Raw genomic sequence first — 19,571 nt, 5'->3', positions numbered from 1 at the left:
ACTGCAATATTTTAGAAGTTAGTCTGTCAAATCTGGTACTTTCTTCCATCCATTTATAAAATCACTATGTGCTAGTGCCTAGGTCAGCAAACTCATTAGTCAACAGAGCCAAATATCAACAGTACAACGATTGAAATTTCTTTTGAGAGCCAAGTTTTTAAAACAAACTTCTTCTAACGCCACTTCTTCAAAATAGACTTGCCCAGGCAGTGGTATTTTGTGGAAAGAGTCACACTCAAGGGGCCAAAGAGCTGCATGTGGCTCACGAGCCGCAGTTTGCCGACCACGGTGCTAGTGCAACATCCTTTTTTGTTACATGTCCTATTAAAGGGGGCTACAAACACACAAAAATGACCATCATGCCTGTAAATAAGCTATAAGTTAACATTAGAGGAGCCAAATCTCATATTGGTTGTTTTATTATGCAAATATACAAAGTCTTACTGGATTGGATTCTCCACTAAATTTACAGAGCAAAAACAAATGATTCTGCATGTGCTACTTTTGACATTTCTAACTGTTTCTTATACATACTTACCATATGTTTACTTTTGAAGTTCTGAGATGAACCACTAAATGTTATTAAAGGGAAACTTTAAAATGGCACAATGACTTCCTGTAATGACAGCATGCAATATTTAATATTGCAATGCTCAATGTCTTCAATTTTTTCTTTTTTTTATTCTACAAAAGTTTAAAATGAAACACAAAAACACAGTATAGGGAAGCAGTTTCATTTAGAAACAAAAAGACTATTCTTTAGCCAAAATGTTGACTATCAGTCATTTCCAAATGCACAAATGAAAACAAATCCAAAGATTAGATAATTAGGTAATAACTGACAAGCAATAAAAATGAAAGAAAATTAAGAAACAGTCAAGTTTCTAATGTATTTTACATATGGTACCATCAAGATTTGCTGAATCTACCTAATATCTAGTAGTACAGGTGCGTCTTCCCACTGTCACAAATCTGAGTATTAGAAATGGAGTAAAATGCAATATTTAAATTTTTATCCCATGATCAAATGTTCCTTCAACCTCTGCAGTATTCAGTGAGATGTATGGATTTCTGCTTCCAAAATATCCCATTCCTCCCTTTCTAACCTCAAAGCCACTGCCTTAGTTCATTTTCTTATCTCTAAATACCTCCTAACTTGTCTCTTTGCCAACACTATCACAACATTCTTCACAACACCAAATCTGATTATGCCTCTCTCATCAGCTAAAATAAGTGCCACAGAGTAAATCTAAATTTTTTTAAATAGCACCCAGGGCCTTCATGATCTGATCCTCTCAACCTTACCTTCCCCCCTCGTCTTCCCACCAGATCCATCAATCCACAGACCTACATGCTTGTGCATGTTCTATATCTTGGTCTGTAACATCCTCCTCTTCAAAATTTGAGAGATCCTCCAAAGATCAACTCAAATGACATCCTCCTCCATGAACTGTGTCTCCCCAATGAGATAAATATTTCCCTTCTTTATGCCTACCTGCACTTCCTTTAAATCACTGTTATACATAATTCTCGGGCTGGTGTTGGCCATCCTATATAATAAAAGCCTAATATGCTAAGTGTCTGGTCCACTGGTCGGACATTCAACCAATCAAAGCGTAATATGCTAATGATATACTAAGGCCACTCAACCACTCACTATGATATGCACTGACCACCAGGGGGCAGACAGCTGACCAGTCACTATGACGTGCAGTGACCACCAGGGGGCAGACACTCAAACTGGTAAGTTAGCTTGCTGCTGGGGTCCAGCCGATCGGAACTGAGCGAGATGGGCCGGACATGCCCTGGAGCCCTCCGGGGTCCCTCTTCAGCTGGCCAACCTCCCACATCTCTCCCTGGCCCCAGTCGTGCACCATGCGGTCCCTCGGCCTGGCCTGCACCCTCTCACAATCCAGGACCCCTTGGGAGTTTTGAAGAGCCAGTTTCGGCCCGATCCCAAAGGCCAGGCCGAGGGACCCCACTGGTGCATGAATTCATGCACTGGGCCTCTAGTCAGTTAAGGTATCTCTCTTCCCTACTACAATTCTTGTCTGGTTCACATATGTTTCCCATAAAATGCTGAAAACATATCACCATTCAAATAATATGAACCTCTATTCTCTAGAATGTTTTCATTCTAATAAAGGGATATATAAATATCTACCGTATATATTCAGAATAAAATTAAGGGGTAAATTTTAAGGAATATGAATTATATCTTAATTTTAAAATAACATTAGGGTAAGTGGTACAAGAAAATTAAAGATAATCCTTTCATATACTTCTTCAACAGGCAACTCTTTAATAGGTAATAATGTTTTTAAGATGGTAAATATCAACTTGGGTTGGCTGAAAAAATTATTGGGAACTGATTTCTCCTTATTTTAAAGTATAGGTATGGAGAGAAAAAATCAAACCATCTCTATTGACTTAAGACCTTATAAACTAATTTATAAACTGGTTCCTGCTGTCTAAAACCTAGGGAAATGATCATCATAAAGCCTTCTTTTGCTTATCTAAGTCATCTCCATAAAATGGGGTATTTAAAAAAAAAATTAGACTCACCCATGACTTGCAAAGGATAAGATCAAAAACTGCCTCCTGATTGCTACCTGAATGATGAAAGTATCTTTACTCTGCCTCTTTATGCAAAGCAACCTAAACCAGGTTTAGTGCAACTATTCTTCCTTCCTCAACCTCCTATTGCAAAAGCAGTTCTATTTTAGAAATTAGGTCCACCTAAGTTGTTTTAGTTGTTCTCATGTACATGAGTACACACAAACACACTTTTTTCCTGGTATCTTTTCTAAAAATTGAGATAAAATTCGCTCCTAAATTGTACAAGTTCTAGAACTTTTTCATCACCCCTAAGGAAAACCCAGTACCTATTAAGCAGTCACTCCCTATTTCTCCAACCCCCATCCCTTAGCAACCACTAATCTGCTTTCAGTCTCTTTGGATATGCCTATTCTGTACACTTCATATAAATGGAACCATACAATATTGGCCTTTTGCATCTGGCTTCTTTTGCTTTCAAGGTTCATCCATGTTGTAAAATGTATCCGTACTTCACTCCTTTTTACGATTGAATAATATACCATTGCATTGATATATCACACTTATTTATCCATTTGTCAGTTGATGGACATTTGGGTTGTTTCCACTTTTTGGCTATTATGCTATCAACATTGGTGTACAAGTCTTTTGTGTAAACATATGTTTTCACTTGAGTATATACCTAGGATTAGAATTACTGGGTCATAATGATAACTTATATGTTACTATTTTTAACTATCAAACCACATTAACTTTTGTAAGAATAGCCAAACTGTTCCATTTTACATTCACAGACGTTTTTAAAGGGCAGTGACAACACGACTTTTATTTTCACATTTTCATTGAAAGCAAATTGTCCTATCTGTATAGAAAAATATTTCCTTTGGGACCCAGGGTGCTTAGAAGTTAAAATAAATTCAAGGCTTTACAAGATAGACTAAAGGTCTTCAAAGCATAAAGATGTAAAGCAATACATCAAACCCCTATTACAGCAAAGTTTATTCTAGTCACCAAAGGGGTTAAATATGCAAATATTTTAAAATGAAAGAGGAAAAGGACAACTCTCAAGTTTTTACACTCAGCCAATAACTATGCACTGATCTCTACTCGCAGCAACTTTCTCCTAAAAATCTCCAAATAGATGTCTAGTAGACATTTCAAACCTAACATTCCTCAAACTGAACTCCTATTCTCTCCCACACCCCAAACTTGTTCTCCTATAACTTTTGCTTAGACTCCAAACCTTAGTGACAAGTTTGACTTCTTTCTCTCACATCTACCCCAACATCCCAGTTAGTAAATCCTGTTGCCTCCAAATTAAATATACCTAGAATTCAATCTATCTCACCATCTCTACCAGACACATTATCTCTCACCACAATTAATGCATCAGTATGCTCTAGTGTCAAAACACAGCCAAAAGAATTTTTTTAAAACCGATGTCAGATCATGTCCCACTTCTGTTCAAAGCCATCCAGTGGCTTCCCAACACCCATCCTCATTCTGTTTCATCCAGGCCACATACATTTGGGCCTCAGGGCCTTTGGGCTTGTTGTTCCTTGTCGCCATGATCTTCTCCTTGATATGAGATACATTCTCAAGTCTTTGCTCATGTGTCATCTTCTCAGTGAGGACTTCACCTCGCCATTAGATTTAAATTTATCATTATCCTCAAACACTCCCTTTATCTTCCTTCCCTGTTCTACATTTCTTAACATCCACACCCACACAACATACACTCTACTTGTTTTTTTTCTATTTACCTCCAAAAATATAAACTCCATTAGGGCAGGAGGGTTGTCTGTTTTGTTTACTGCTGAATTTTCAGCACTTAGAACAGGGTCTGCCACATTATAAGTGCTCAATAAGTATTTGTTGAATGAATAAGTGAACAAATGAAAGGAAACATAAAGCTGCTCAAAAAAAGAAAAGATCTGCCCTAACTGGTTTGGCTCAGTGGATAGAGCATCGGCCTGCAGACTGAAGAGTCCCAGGTTCAATTCCAGTCAAGGGCACATGCCCGGGTTGTGGGCTTGATCCCCAGTAGGGGGGCGTGCAGGAGACTTCTGATCAATGATTCTCTCTCATCATTGATGTTTCTATCTCTCTTCCCTCTCCCTTCCTCTCTGAAATCAATAAAAATGTATTTTTAAAATAAAATAAATTAAAAGATCTAAACAGAGGTCAAAGAAATATTTATAAGGAATTAATATACTAAACATAAAAGTTGGGGTGACAATGGAAAGCACCATTTCTAGAAAAATATGCCACAACGTTTTTACAGTCTGCTTGCAGTGGTCGCCAACCGGTGGTCCGTGAGTTCTGAAAGGTTGGCGACCGCTGGTTTAAGGAAAGCTTTGGAGCAGGCGGGCCACTGGTGGTCCATGAGGTCCGAAAGGTTGGTGACCGCTGCTTAGGGAAAACTGTTATCCTTGTTCATTTCATTGTTTTTGAAAAGGATCTGTCCATCATCCATTGCCAAGGTCCTTTAGCTTCTGAAGAACTGAAACTCTGGGAGTTGACAAGTTCTTGGAGTGATAATTTCCTTTTCTCAACTGACACATATATGTTGAGCCAAGGACTTTCATGGCCTTGGGCTTCTATTAGGCCCAATCGCAATACCTTCACATTATACAATCTCAGATTTCTTGGCCACCTTCCAACTAAAACGATCAATTGTTGAATTCACTTCCTTTGGAAGTATAATCACGGCATCTTCAAACTGTGGCAATGAATCTTAAGACAATCTATCCCACCCCCTCACATATTTACATATGAGAAAACTAAAAAAGAAAAAAAGAAAGTGACATGCTCCAAAATATCTTGAATAATTACACTAAGTATTTTCAAATAGTAGGTGATAAACATTGGTAAGTCCAAGAGTATTCAGACACTTTGGAATAAACTGTTTAAAATCCAAAGCCAAACAATGTTACTTACAGAAATTAAGTAGAAATGATTGTATATCTTAATATCAACAACTCTATCTATCCATACATTAGCTTTGAAAATCATAACAGAGGTATCAACAGAACTATATTCTAGCATTCAGCAAAGTAAATGATGGGCAATTTTAGGTTTTTTTAAAAAAGGAAACCTCTTCCCAAAAGGAGACTTTCCTTGTCCAGTGATGGGAATGATGAGGATTTCTAAAGTCTTTTTTCAAATAGCAACTTTCCCAAGCATTACTAGCTTCAAAATAGCAATATAAGTATGTTTCTATGAACGAGTCATTTTTATGTGGGGTTCAGAAACCCCACCTCTGTAATATTCTAATATACCTCCTAGGGAGGTATGTCCTTAGCAATATTAGTAATAGGGGTATGTATGTTCTAGCTTTCAAGAGCCTTACAATGGAAAGAGATTGTGAACCACTGTTATAAACTATTTCCTATCATCTATAATAATAAAAGCATAATATGCTAATTAGACCAGATGTCCTTCCGAACGACCTTCTGGATATAGCCGCGGCAGGTAGGGCCGAAGCAGAGGCAGCCACAGCAGCGGGGGGGCCAAGCCCCTTGCATGAATTTCGTGCATCCAGCTTCTAGTGTTACAGAAAAAGATTTATTATTTTCATGGACAGTAATTTCTTGCCATACCTCTTTCCATAGCCTGCACCTAGAGAAATCCTACCCTGTCTGTCAAAGCCCACCCCTGTTCCTCTTTCCTGGGGATCTTTTTCCGACCACTCCATCTATGGTGCTGTTTTCTTGACCAGATGACCTGTGACATTTGTTATCTGTACCTGTCATTTAGCATACATCACACACTGTCAAGTAACATCTTTTGTACTGTCATCTTAGTTGTTGCTGACCTTCTCTATGTTTGACTGGAAAGTCAAGTCAGAATTCCAAGGAGTTATATACGTAATTGGTATCCCTATGGAGGTTTTCTGGAAGATATCACATTAATTCTCTTACACATGAAGGGGAAGAGTCAGAAGTTCTAAAAAGTGATTGAGTTTAAAGTACACAGCACAACCATCACTGAACTTTAATTTTAGAAGCTTTTGGTTATACAAAACCAGTAATTTCCAAACTTTCAAAGTAATAAGAATGCCTTTTAAGGTTGAAATGTTAAAAAAACACACACTCAAATTGTTATCAGGTATTAAATATCTCTTAATTGAGCAGGTACATGCATTCAAACATATTAGTACTTATATGTGAAGTATGGTACTTATTTGGTCTACAGTGCACACTTGGTGTGCATGAGAAGTTAAGGTTCCCCCAGGACCTCAGACTGGCACATGATTGAATTTTACTGTTCTGTGGACATGGGATATTACTGCCATATCAAAAAGTACTGCTACCTAAAAATATGTAGGAGCAAGCAAAATACAGAAAGACAACCAACAAACTCCACCCCCAACCCAACCGGATCCCCCCTAACCCTGCAAACACAGCATAAAACCCTTCAATAATTCAACATCTCCTCCCATGAAGTAGCATATTCTAAGCAACATGAAATAATTCACTTCAATGTTTCAATAATAAACTTTCCTTGTGGTTTAAATTAATATATAATATAGCAAAAGGAACAAAGAAATGAACTTTATAGACAAAATCCATTAACAAATATTTGAATGTCCAAATCATACATAATTCCTGATTCTAGTGAAATCTCAATCCTATTTACCCACTTCATCACCCTCTTAAAAAACAAACAAAAAACACACCAATGTTTTCCAGCAGAGTCAGAAATATCATTCTAATCTTGGTCCAAGTTTTTTGTGTAGTTTCCAGCAAGAATGGGCTTAAATGCATTAGCAGTAAGCATAGTGTTTAAAGGAAATTGGCCCTGGGCTCAAATCTTGGCTCTGCCACTTATTAACTGTATGGTCTTGGGCAAGTTACTTAACTTCAGATAATTTATGTCAAGTGCTTAACATAATCCTTGGCAGGTCTTAAGGGGTGAAAAAAAAAAAAAAGGTTACTGATTAAATCGTAACAACAAAGATCTTCTTATCATAACAATTTCAAAGCTTCCTTTCAATACAAATTGTCAAAATTTCTTTTTATCTGGCTTTGATAGGCCTATTTCAGGTGTGCTAAACCTCCACTGACCTATACTGATTCTACTACCTCCAGTTCTATCCACAGCTACTATCATTGGCATTTTCTGGAAATTTGGAAAAACTTGACCAAAAAAGAAAGAAAGAAAAAAACAAGAGGCCACTTGAGTAAACCAAAACAACAACAAAATCCACTCTGAAAAAAATGAATTCACTCATGTAGAAATCACTGCCTTAGAAACTGAGATAAAGTAAAAATGCAAGAGAAAGAAAATAATCACCGCTTAAAACTCTACCTCTAGTTAAGCAGATGATCTGTTTGATGATTTTAAGCCCAAATAAATTTTAAACATCATCATTACTAGCTGCAAAAGCCATCAATAACTAGAGCCACTAATGATGCATGCCTCATTGAAATAATTTTACCACTTTTAATAATGACTTCACCATCACTAAACTATTTTTAAATATAAAGTCTCAACAACTTAGTTTCTCCTTTCCCATGCATTTCAACAAGTAGTGAATTAGTTCTTCATCATGTGCCTAGGCCTCCTGCTGGGAAGCATAATTAAAATTAAGCAAGCAACAATTCCACTCAGTACTAAGATTCTGCCAGATCCTTCAATGAAGCAGATCAGAGTTCCCTAAGAAAAACTTGGGGCTGCTCAACTTGATGTTGGCCATTCAGTAGATGGCACTCTTCCCTTTTGCCCAAATTAGACAACCTCAAAGAACCATGTTCTTTGACATTCAGGTGTGATACAAAGCAGGAATTTTCTCTTCAAAGTACTTAACTGATAGTCACAATCCCTTCAGAAATACATTCATCAAAAGCTGATGGCCCAACCAGACACTTTTAAAGAGCCCAGGAAAGTTCAGATTATAAAACATCAAACACAACATAAAATCACCTAAGTGATTACCAAGTGATCAGCTTCTCAGAGCCTTCACTATGTCAAGCAGATACACTGTTCTTATTCAGGCATAAAATGTTCCTTCCCTATTACATTCTATTATAGAGGTGACCAGATCCTTGTCTATCTATCAAATATTTCAGTGGTCAATAACCAGATTATTGTCTACCTATCAAATATTTCAACAATATTTAATGATATTTAACGGTAACAAAATGTGTCAAGAACTATGATTTCTGTCATTATCAACATTCACTAAGACTAATAAAAGATGTATTACTTTCAATTACTTCCAACATTTTTTATTTAAAATAATTTGTGATAACCCCTTAAAAATCAAACATCCTAATACAAAATTATTACAGATACTAGGGGCCCAATGCACGAATTTGTGGGCCGTGAGGCTGCAATGGGCACAGGGGCAGGTCTCGGCCCATCCTCCACACCCCTGCCCAGCCCCTCCCACCGCGGACCCCAGTACCCTGTCTGCTGGCAGCCTCACTCCCACTGGCGCCATCAACGGGTGCCAGGTGAAGTTCCTGAGGGGCGATTGGGGCTGGTGCCAGGCACTGGCAGTGAATGTGAGCGCCGGGCGGGACCACAGCACACAGGAGCAAAGAATTTTCAGTAACCACCAGAGCACCCCACCTTGGTCTGGTGCACCCACTCACCTACTCCACCATCCCGCCGCAGCCCGCCATGTTCCACACTCTGCGGCCTGCTGCCGATACCCGTCATGTTCTGTGCATGCTCCCTATTGATCAGCACACATCATAGTGACCAGTTGTTTGGTTGTTCTGCCAGTCGGGCTATTTGCATATTAGGGTTTTATATAGATAGGTAGTGTTGCCCCCCAAAAAATGTGTAAAGCAATATGGATTTCTGATTCATTAATGATATGTATTTTACTTTAATACAAAATGGATCCCAACTATTCCATGATGACTAAGCTACTTCTGTTTGAGATCTTTTAGAAATTTAAAAAGCTAACAGTTGTGGAGTGAGATAGAAGTAAAATCCTTTTAGTGTAACATCCAGTTGAAAGCCAATTTTTCAGCAAAATGATAGTGAATCCCCTTAAAAATTCTACCTTTCTCACCCTAGCCCATTTGACTCAGTGAATAGAGCCTGTGGACTAAAGGGTCCTGGGTTCAATTCCAGTCAGGGCACATACTTGGGTTGTAGGCTCCTCCCCTGGTCCTAAGCCCTTGTCGGTGCGTGCAGGAGGCAACCAATTACTGTGTTTCTCTCACAATGATGTTTCTCTCTGCCTTGCCATCTCTCTTCCACTCTCCCTAAAAATCAATGGAAAAATATCCTCAGGTGAGGATTAACAAAAACAAACAAAATTCCACCTTTTTCTAGGAGAGATCAAAGACCGTGCAATAAAAGTCATAGTAGGAAGATAAGAGGAAAATTGTTTTAAAGTTAAAAAACAAAACAACAACAACTACAAGCTGGGGGTAGGGATAATAAGGCCAATATATCAACTTCACTGCCATCTCTTTCCCATTTCCACCTCTCATCCTATGCACTTAAGCCCATTCACAACCCCACTTGAGCTCTGACCATCACCCTTCCCCAACCACTTCCTTAGATATTAAAAGGCTGACCTTCCAGAATCTTTTTCTTATGTATTAAGACAAACGAGATTAGAAATGACAATGCAGTTAAAAGTTGCTGGCTCTAATTTCTTTTTTTTTGTTGTTAATTCTCACCCGAGGATATTTTTCTTTTCTTTCTAAATCGAATTTGTATCTTTCATATTTATGGGTTTGTTGTTTTCCTATTACATTTTTATTACTGATTTCAGAGAGGGAGAAGGAGAGAGAGATAGAAACATCAATGATGAGCGAGAATCATTGATCGGCTGCCTCCTGCACGTTCCACATTGGGGGATCAAGCCCACGACCCAGACATATGCCCTGACCAGGAATTGAACTGTGACCTCCTGATTCATAGGTCAATGCTCAACCATTGCGCCATGCTGGCCGGGCCCAAGGATATTTTTGCATTGATTTTGAGAGAGAGAGTGGAAGGGAGAAGAAGAGAAAAAGAAAGAGAAACATCCATGTGAGAGAGACACATTGACTGGCTGCCTTTTGCACACACCCTGACCAGGGCCAGGGATGGAGACCGCAACTAAGGTACATGCCCTTGACTGGAATCGAACCCAGGACCCTTCAATCTGCAGGCCAACACTCTATCCACTGTAGCTCTAATTCCTGAAGGATTAAAAGTAGAGTGCTCTTAAAGAGTCCCTGGGGAAGCCGTGATCCCAAAATATAGTTCTTTTTTTTTTCCCCAAAAAATATGGTTCTTTAGACATACAAAATAAGCCTAATTACCTTCTCCATGAGGATACTGAGTAAATCCATCTTTTTGCTATGGCATTGTCATTCTAGAAGATCAAAAGATGACAGGATGAGAATATTGTATGGAAAAGGAAAAAGGAAATGCTGTCCTTGCAAAGGATGAGCCATTGTGGAAGAACTTCACGGAAACATTGCTGATGGTGACAAATTAAAGGCATATATCAAGTCCCCAAGATACTGAAAACCTCAGCATTTCTCCAGCCTGATTGCTTTTTACATCACTGGAATTCCAGCTCCCCTAGCAGGCAATCAACAGCCATGGGAGCTGAACAAAGCAGGCTCTGAACTCACACCTGCACTGTCCTTCTCTCTTCCATCAAGGAGGTACTTCCTAAGTGGCAGGTGGGGAGTAAAAAATTACAAGGATAAATTTAAAGTAGTATGAGAGTTACCAAAAAGAGTAATTTCATGTATGTTACTTAGAGTTAGGTTTTCATCTTGCTTAATCCATTGCTTACCTTAATGTGGATTTGCCTTAGTGCACATTGTGAGCATTAAATTTTATTAATATATACAGTACATTTCCTGAGACATTGATTTTAAGAACATTATGTTGTTACTGCCCTTAAGTTTCTAAAAAGTGTTTTTATCCCCTGGTTGGCTGGTTGTGGGAAATTTTTAGCCTATGGAAATCATGTATGCCTACTATAGAAAAAAGTGAGTCTCATAACCTGAGGTTCAAACTGTAGCTTTGTTTGAGGAGGTAGCAACCTTAAATGCTAGTTAATGTACTACGAATACATACACCAATATCCTCAGGCCCAGTGTCAGGCAATTTGAAACAAAGAGGTTTCAAAGTTCATCTTACATCAGGGAATCTTACCATTCACAATTAAGCTTTAACTAAAGCCAACTTTTTAAAAAAGTAAATGTAAAATTTATGGTGGTGATGCAGATCAGACTGACATCAGGTAAAAGCTCAATTTTGATCTAAATTCATTATAAAGATATAATTATGTCAAACCCTATATGTCTTTTACAATAACTACAGCTTTCGCATAGTTAAAAACTAGTCTATACTATCTTCCTAAGACTGAAATTTATGAATATGGTAAACCTTTCAACATCAAAGATGGGTTCCATCCACTTTATACCTTTTGGTGACCAGGCTACTACTTTTTGGGTTATGCTAGACAGCACTGACAGCCACATTCATTCTTTAAGGTTTCTAAGGTACTCTTCGTTAAATTGCTCCTTCAGTGTAGTAAGTAATGTCGTAGAAAGCTAAGAGAGATTATTAATGCAGCTTTTCAAAGATACTCAACAAAAAGTAGTATAAGAAACAAGAGACTGATTCTCATCTATGCTATCATCTAAGGCTGTAGGGTAAGTGACACAGTACTTTCTGAACATTCAGATATGTTTTCAATGGTGCAAATAAATTTGAACATTATTTTGAAACTTGTTTAGATATTTAAAAATCAACATTAAAATACATATACAATAAATAAACCAAGAAAATTCCCATGAACCTTTTTTCTCCAACACTTTTGGTTAATTTTTAGTTATTAAAAATTAATAACTAAAATTTAATTGTTCTGTGCATACTGTTAGTATTCAAATATTGCATGAGTGCCAGTTGACCTTTCCTGAAAGGAAAAGTATCCCAACTAGCATGGTTACATGCATGTGTATCCATAACTAGCTACTGCTGGAAGAAAGAAATAATTACATTCATCTAATTATTATACATAAGGGATAACAGACTTTTTTTTTTCCTTTCAAGTCACTGTCAATAAAAGACTTCTAACCTGCATGACTTAGAGACGATTCTTAATACAACCCATTACAGTAAAAAGTTGAGATTGTCTTGGCTTTTGGCCAAGAGGATTTAGTCTCCGGCAGAACCCGAAAGACCTCATAACAATCTCATCTATAAATACTTTGGCATGGACCCCAAGATCAAATGATAAAGCGTTAACATAGAAAACATAAAATAAAGTATTAGGTCACTCATTTTGAATCTCGATGACATGACACAGCCTATGATTGGTCAATTAATTTCAAATAGGGTATCTATGTTTAAAAGGAAGAATAGTACTCTGGATTAGACATTAAGTTTTTTCCTATTCAAACTCTATAAATTTAATATTTCCAAAGAAATTGGAAATAGCACTGAATATTGTGACATTCAGTGAGAAACCTGTGACTCTGATACAGCTTGAGCTTTTTAAATTCAACATATGCTTATTTTTAAACATTTTCCCCTTATATTACATCTCACTAAATGGTCAAAAAATGACTTATCAGGTCTCTACAATAATTCTATACATTACTTAAAATGGCTCCTAATTTGGATTATAACTAATTTTGCTTTACCTATCAACTACACTGGTGAAGCAGCAACACAGGCTGAGTGAAGTCACAAATTCTATCTTTTCACTTAAGGCTAATTTTAAGAGGCAACTCAGGTGGAACTTAAGACATCTATAAGTTAAAAATCTAACTCAGGTGGGTATGGTGTTGGTAATTAGAAGATGAGGCCCACTGATTTAGTGCAGAACCGGAACCTCTTGTAGGTGCATCATTGCCCAATGGGCTAGCTGGAGCCCTATACACTTGGCAAGCTTTTTAAAAAATTTTTTAATGTTATTAGTAATTAAAATAACATACTCTAGCATCCTAGCTAAACATATGTTGTGTGAGAATCCTCTTCCAAAGTCAAAAGGTGATTCTACTTAATGCAGATTAATCACCACCCTTCAGGTTTAAACACAACATATTGGTGGTATTAATATTGGAGGGTGTGGCTAAACAAGACACATGCTCAGCTGTAGACTTGGGCATACTGTGAAGTGTCATTTGCAACTGTTACCAGGAGTGTAATAGAGTTTAAGGGCTCACTTAGTTACATGGGCTTACTCTTGAGCCAGACCCTGGGTTCAGAACTAACCTGTGCCACCTGGTAATTGTTTACCTGGGGTAAAATACTTAACCTCTCTGTGTCTCTGTTTAGTCATTGGGTTGTCATGAGGATTAAGAAAATTAAATCATATAAAACTTTGCTCGGCACAGAGGTAGAGCAAATAAATATTGACTGTTACAAATATTTGCTGAGTCTTCACTTGGTGGGTAGCATGATATAACCACCTTCAAAAAAGTGTTTTTAATATACTGATGATAAACACATAAAGCACTTATTCAGCACCAGACTATATTCTAAGCACTTTACATATAACAATATACTATTGTCCCACAACATTCTATAAACTCAGCTTGTTCAGAGTTGGGTTTCTATGCGTTTATGGGATTTCTTCTCTCAATAGAAATGTTTTTTATACTCTGATGACATGCATAAGTTTTGCCCAGTAGTGCTAACAAACTGCTTTGAGATCGGTGACATTAAACAGCTAACAACCTGTATAGACGTAGGTGTGACAAAAACATACATAATAGGCCTGCTTCGGGAAGCCTTACAACCTTAGATGTTGAGTCCCCTCCTGTATCTAAGTTTTGGGATTGTGTGTAGGAGGTGAGCTGGTGCTCTGTGCTCTTAGTCTCAAAAGACATTCTGGTTTGAAACACAAATCCATACTTAATACCATTGAGCAGAACTCACATTCATTACAGTATAACATTATTGAAAAAAATGGGTTAGAAATAGCAAAGTGTACAATATAATTTTCTTGTTCTTTTTCAGAACATAAAATTTGTATTCTGAAAATACAACACTTCTATAATGTAAAGTATTTCCTAGGTAGATGATCACCACATTTCCTGATATCACACATGTAAAAAGCTACAAGATACAGAATGCTTATAACCAACTATCTCAAGGAGTATTAAATTATGTTTAACATTCAAAATAGACACACTGCTTTTTTTTTTTCCTTCAAAAGTAACTACTACCAACATGCCAGCACTTGAGGTCAATATTAAGACTGAACTCTTTAGAAAGATGAAAAGTTAAACGTAGCAAAAGTGGCCTTTTTTTTTTTTTTTTTTTGGTCTGGTTCTCCCCCTGCAAAGTTAATGTGCTTAATTTAAGCAAAGGAAAACGAGTTACAGGGCAAATATAATGCAATCGAGACTGAGATATAAAAGCCATACATGTTTAAAAAAAAGCCGACAGGGACAACGGGGAAGCTCCACAAGTAACTCAACCCTATAAATGAGTCGGTCTCATACCTAATTACACAAAAATTTTAATAGTTAAGCATCTTAATTTTCAAATGACACTGTACCCTTATTTTATTCTCTAACAAAAACCCTCATTATAAGTCTTCTAAAGCCAAAATTAAGATGTACTGGGCATGATGCAGAAACACTGAAATCCCAAGAAAAGAACCATTTCACACTGCTAAGTCTAAAATGTATGATTTATCATAATCGTGCATTTAGGTTTAGGTAGCTGGTTCCCAGCCCCAGAACCTTATCAACTCCTTCACCAAACTTGCATACAATAGCCACGCCGAGCCTCTTGGTTGCGTTAAATTCCATGTCTCTCCATACCACTCCAGCAGGTCAACTGCAACAGCACATGTGCCGAAGAAATTAGTGGTTTTCCTTACGCTCCCATTTTAAACGGGCACCTACTTGCAATTAAATCTCTGCAACAACAACGACAACAAAAAAAGTTCACCTGAGGCCATTCTTGGCATTTTAATAGAGGCCTCGCTTCTTCTACCTGTCTCTGTGGTCTTGCCTCAGCTATAATAGCATACCTCCAAAGAAGCTGGACGTGTCCCAAACACCAGCAAACCGGACCTGCTGCCAACTCTGCTTGTCACCCCGGGTAGAAAACTCAACCTAACCAAACGCGTGTTTCTAGGGGGAGGGGGTGATGGGTGTGTGTGTGTGTGTGTCTGTGCGCGCGCGCGGGCGCCTGTTGAGGGGGGCGGGGGACGACGGGGATGCGGGTCACAAGAGAAAGGTGGCTGAACACTTTCAACTTGTAACACAAAGTGTCTAAAGTAGGAAAAACAAAACAAACCAACACTCCCTCCCATGTTACCTCCACCTTTTCCCAAGCGCGGGAACCTTCTCCCGCCCCCCCCGCCCCCCCGCCCCGACCAGGAGCGCACCTCCCGAGTGCGAGGTCCCCGGGTCACCGACGCTGCAGCCCGCTCCAGATTTTCACAGCTCCCCGCCCTCCCGGGGAAACCAGAAGACGCCCCGGAGAGGGGGGCCCCCACCCCGCGGCGCCCCCAGACCCTCCGCGCAAATCCACGCCCCTCGGGCCAACCCGAAGCTCCCAGGCCGGCCCCTGGGTGAGGAGAGGGGCGGGGGGGGGGCAGCCAATAGGAAGTCCCCTCGGCTCTGCGAGCCACCGCGCTCTCGACCCCCGCGCGACGCCCTGCAGGGTCCCCGCAACCCCAGCCTGCAGGAGCGGCCGCGTCCCCGCCGGGAGGAGGGGCTCAACCACAGCGCCTTCCCTTCCCCTCAGGATTACCTCGAAGCGCGCAGCCGGCTTTGTGCTTCCCTCCCTCCTTCTCCGCGGCCGCCGGCGCTGCAGCGGCCGTCTGATCCGCCGCCGCCGCTTCTTAAGCGCCGCAAGGCTCCGGAGGGGAGGGCCGAAAAGGGGAGGGCCGAAAAGGGGAGGAGGCGTGAGGAAGGAGGGACTAGGAGCCGAGCCCTGGGTAGCAGGAAGCGGCGACACCTGAGTCGCCGACGCCTCTCGCTCCGGCTCTCAAAAATATCATTTAAACCCCACTCCTTCCCCTCCCTCCCCTGGTCCTGACGACCGTTACGGGCGGCAGACCGCGCTCTGGCGGGACTGGCCCAGCGCCTCTCGAGCGTCCGTGGCCCCGCCCCTCGGCCCCCGAGCGTCCCTGGCTCCACCCCCTACGGGCCGCCTCTCGCAGCCCCCGAGCGCCCCTAGCCCCGCCCCTTGGGCCCCTGCGCGCCTTGGCCCCGCCCCTCGGAATCACAGGACGTCCCTGGCTCCGCCTCCTCAAGGCCACGCCCCCTCGGCCCCTCGCGCCCCTCCAGAGCTTTGGCCCCGCCCCTTGCGGCCCCCTCCACGCGCGCGCGAGCACCCAGTCGGTGAAACTGCAGTCCTGGGGGCCTCCGCGAGGGCTGGGCGCGGGGCGGCCGCCCGGCACCTCTTCCCCCGGCCATGCAGCTCGGATCCGAGGCGTCCCCGGAGGGTCGGAGCGGGAAACGACCCCGACAGAAACCCGACCGCGAAGGGAGGAGCCGCGCCTCGGAAGTGTCGCCCGCTCTAACCTGGGCGAGACCCCCCCCCATTGGGAGGCTGAGCGGCCTCTTTCCGGGCCCGCCTCTGCCGTCCGCCCCGATCGTTGGGTCTTCAGGGTTGGGTCACTGCTGAGGTCCAAGCTCCGCACGCCCCCCATCGGAGGGGCCTGGATTTTTCTCCCGAGCACAGTTGCCCGTGGGGGCGCCTCCTCCCCCTTAACCTCCACCGAGGGGCAGGGCAGGGGCGCTCTCCATCCTGCTACCCTTGGACCCTTCGAGGGTCTGCACCCCCACTTTGGCCGCCGCCTTGTGGCTTTAGGAGAGCTGACCCCTTGGAGGCGAAATGCCGAGGCACCGCGAGCCTTCAGAATGAATCCGGGGCCTGGGAAACTTTGCAACATGCCATGGCCGGGAGGTGGATCCATCCACAGGTGACACTGGGCCGCCCACCCCGCCGCCCAGACACGTTTCTCACCGCAACCTATTCTCGAAATAGACCCCTCTCAGCCACGCACACCTTGCTCCACCACCCACGACTCGCACACCCCTCCCGCACACACGTCCTCCATCACCGGCAAGAATCCACTCCCCAGCACACCCCTCCAAGCGCCATTCTGGTTATTCATGGCCCCTTGGGTCCACCCCACCCGAACGCACACCACAAACTTCATTCCCCACCCTAGATCCCTTCGCTTCCAAGCGACAGTTCATTTCCTTTCCTTCCTCCTCTGCAGTCTCTTCCCCCTCAAATACTTCACGCCATCCCCTCATCTGCATCCCCTCCCTCTCCCCGAAAAAAAAAAAAATGTGCTAATTAAAATGTAGTTTCCTCTTCCCACAGATGAAGTGTGGAAAATGAATCTTGTCTTGGCATAAACTGTGATTCAATTTTACCCTCGTTTTCTCTCTTCACTGGACTAAGGCTATGGACATTTTAGTCTACCACCATCTCCCATCTGCTCAAAATCTAACCATGCCTTTAGGATTTTTAAATCATCAAGCATGGTTATGGGATCGTGAGGAAGGTTTCCTGGCTTCGGGGAGAAAAATACTTTTAAAAATGCTCAACCTGTCGTTTTTATTTGGCATTTAAGAATATCTGCAGTATTTGAGAGAGATATTGGGAGTGGCTGGATAGTATATATATTGCATTTAAAAAAAGCAAAAAAAAATGAAAAGCCTTTGCTTGCATTGAGGTTAGCCTTTTTACGAATAGCCCCCCCCCCCCCAAAAAAAAAAAGTATGTTATGGGCACATATCAGACAATAGTCTCCACTGTACAGGGCATTTGCCAGTCACAAATCTAGACGGCCCCCTTCCCCCCCATCAAAGGAAGGCAAATTAACACAACCCATTTTAAGCATGCCTGATGAGCAATCTTCTCCCTTTCACACAGTTTCTGGGCAAAATGGGATAAAAAATCGTGCTTACCCACTGAGGATGCGAGGCTTTCTTGTGACCAGGGCAGTAGACGCGTGTCTTCTAGGTGTGGATTCTGCAGTGCTGCACAGAAACCCGCCGCAGCCTCAGACCCGCGGCGGCGGCGGCGGCGGCGGCGGCAGCAGCGGCAGCGGCAGCAGCAGCCGCCAGCAGCCCGCAGCCCGCAGCTTCTCCCAGTGCTGAGTAGTAAAGTGTTGTGACTTAGAAGACTGACTCCACAATTATCATGAGGCGCTTGCTTATAAGAGAGGAGGCGGAATCTTTCTTAAAGGAATGGGTTTGGTTTGTCCTCCCCGCTATTGCTTCATAAGAAGCAGAAAAGGGTGGAAGCGGGGAGTTTTTTTGGACCTAGTAAAGCAGTACAGCTGTGGGAGGTCAAGGTTAAAATTAACTGGGTGATCGAGGGACCGATTTAGTGTGAGTCATTGAAAGGCTAGAGGCACTAGTTTTAAAGAGCCCTGATAACTTCAAACATTGGGGTCTGGGCAAAAATAAATCCCTGTACCTTGAAACTGATTAGTTATTTTGTACTAATATTTAATTTTCCATCACTGCACCAAAATGGAAACTATATAAAGAGGGGTTATTTAGTATTTAATAAAAGAATGTGAAAAGAATAATAAAATAAAACTCATTTATGTGACTGGGAGCAATGGAGTCAAGTTCTACTAATACTTAGAAGCCTACCTGGGATTTCAGTATTAGAAAATATATTATTGACAGAGGTTAATCTGTTCACATGTTATAAAAACCACAATATTATTTATAGAAAACCCAAAATATATAACATCTAAAATAATTTTAGCAGCTGGGCCAGCGTGACTCAGTGGTTGAGCGACGACCTATGAACCAGGAGGTCATGGTTCGATTCTAGGTCAGGGCACATGCCTGGGTTGTGGGCTCAATCCCCAGCAGGGTGCATGCAGAAGGCAACCAATCAATGTTTCTCTCTCATCCATGTTCCCATCTCTCTATCCCTCTCCCTACCTCTCTCTCTAAAAATCAATAAAAACATGTTTTTTAAAAATAAATAGTTTACATGTATAACCAGGTTTGTTATTTATCACTATTCAGAAATAAACTTAATTTTATTTGACTTGTGCTAAATTTTCCTGAAGCAGGATCTTACTA

General features: G+C 41.4%; 1 protein-coding gene across 3 annotated transcripts in view; it reads right to left on the bottom strand.

Moving 5' to 3' along the window:
• Nucleotides 1–18,631, bottom strand: part of ADD3 (adducin 3) — a 122,300-nt gene extending 103,669 nt beyond the window's left edge. For 2 of the 3 annotated variants that reach the window (XM_028149407.2, XM_054728626.1), the window contains exon 1: nt 16,255–16,571. The gene's annotated coding sequence lies outside the window, so the exon portion shown is untranslated. Of the gene's footprint in view, nt 1–16,254; nt 16,572–18,431 lie in introns of those variants that run through there. The other variant, XM_008144291.3, reaches the window with a different exon arrangement.
• Between the last annotated feature and the right edge of the window lie 940 nt (nt 18,632–19,571).

Source organism: Eptesicus fuscus, chromosome 17 (genome assembly GCF_027574615.1).
Source record: "Eptesicus fuscus isolate TK198812 chromosome 17, DD_ASM_mEF_20220401, whole genome shotgun sequence".
NCBI lineage: Eukaryota > Metazoa > Chordata > Mammalia > Chiroptera > Vespertilionidae > Eptesicus > Eptesicus fuscus.
This window is presented reverse-complemented; position numbering and strand designations above follow the sequence as displayed.